General features: G+C 53.5%; 1 long non-coding RNA gene across 1 annotated transcript in view; it reads left to right on the top strand.

Annotated features, from left to right (window-relative positions):
- Positions 1-709: 709 nt before the first annotated feature.
- The window catches only part of LOC122192612, a 2045-nt gene continuing 1079 nt past the window's right edge, over positions 710-1675 (top strand). Inside the window, exon 1 of the long non-coding RNA XR_006182650.1 lies at positions 710-815. This is a non-coding gene — a long non-coding RNA (uncharacterized LOC122192612). The remainder of the gene's footprint in view (positions 816-1675) is intronic.

Below are 1675 nucleotides of genomic sequence, written 5' to 3'. Positions count from 1 at the left end.
GGGGGTATTGGGGACATTGGGTGTAATGGGGATATTGGGGACACTGAGGGGATATGGGGACATTGGGACATTGAGGGCAGTGGGGGCATTCGGGACATTTTGGGGACATTGGAGATACTGGGAACAGTGAGGACATTGGGGACACTGGGGGATATGGGGACATTGGGGGCAATGGGGGCATTGGAGACATTGGAGACATTATGGGGACATTGGAGATACTGGGAACAATGAGGACATTGGGGACACTGGGGATTTTGGGGACATTGGGGGCAATGGGGGCATTGGGACATTATGGAGACACTGGGAACAAGGAGGACATTGGGGACATTTGGGGGTATTGGGGACATCAGGTGTAATGGGGATATTGGGGATGCTGGGGGATATGGGGACATTGGGGGCAATGGGGACACTGGGGACATTGGAGACACTGGGAGCAATGGGGACATTGGGGACATTTGGGGGTATTGGGAACATTGGGAACAATGAGGACATTGGGGACGCTAGGGGATATGGGGACATTGGGGGCAGTGGGGGCATTGGGGACATTATGGGGATATGGGGACATTGGAGACATTAAAGACACTCGGGACATTGGGGGATTTGGGGACATTGGAGGCTGTGGGGACAATGGGGGGAACGTGGGGATGTGGGGACAAAGGGACAACGAGGACATTGGGGACATGGGGACATCTGTGGGGATGTGGGGACATCTGGGGACGTTTGGGGCCCCGTGGTGCTGCTGTCCCCCGCAGGGCGGCACAGAGCCGTGATGGCGCAGCGCTTTGGGGCCGACGTGGGGCGGCTGCGGCTGGAAGGTACTGGGAGCTGAACTGGGGGCACTGGGAGGGACTGGGGGGGACTGGGCGTACTGGTATTGGTTTGTACTGGTCCATACTGGTCCATTCAGGTCCATTCAGGTCCATATTGGTCCCTACTGGTCCATACAGGTCTATACTGGTCAATACTGGTCCATTCAGGTCCCTACTGGTCCATACTGGTCCCTACTGGTCCCTACTGGTCTGTACTGGTCCATACAGGTCTATACTGGTCCATACTGGTCCATACTGGTTCGTACTGGTCCATTCAGGTCTGTACTGGTCCCTACTGGTCCATTCAGGTCCATACTGGTCCATTCTGGTCCATTCAGGTCCCTACTGGTCCATACTGAACCATTCAGGCCCATACTGGTCCATACTGGTCCTTACTGGTCCCTACTGGGATTGGCCTATACTGATCTCTGCTGTTCCCTTATGGAACCATACTGGTCCATACTGGTGTATATCCATCCATACTGGTCCCTACTGGTCCATACTGGGATTGGTTTCCACTGATCTATACTGGTCCATACTGGTCTGCACTGGTATTGACCTCTACTGGTCCCCACTGGTCCATTCAGGTCCATACTGGTCCCTACTGGTCCATAATGGTCCATACTGGTCCATACTGGTCCATTCTGGTCTGCACTGGTATTGACCTATACTGATCCACACTGGTCCATATTGGTCTGAACTGGTATTGAGCTATACTGGTCCATACTGGTATTGGTCCTTACTGGTCCATACTGGTCCATACTGGTATTGGCATATACTGGTCCATACTGGTCCATACTGGTCCATACTGGTATTGACCCATACTGGTCCATACTGGTCCATACTGGTCCATACTGGTATTGACA

This window comes from Lagopus leucura, unplaced genomic scaffold (assembly GCF_019238085.1).
Source record: "Lagopus leucura isolate 7727_CA_CO unplaced genomic scaffold, USGS_WTPT01 34971-0_obj-0_obj, whole genome shotgun sequence".
Lineage (NCBI taxonomy): Eukaryota > Metazoa > Chordata > Aves > Galliformes > Phasianidae > Lagopus > Lagopus leucura.
This window is presented reverse-complemented; position numbering and strand designations above follow the sequence as displayed.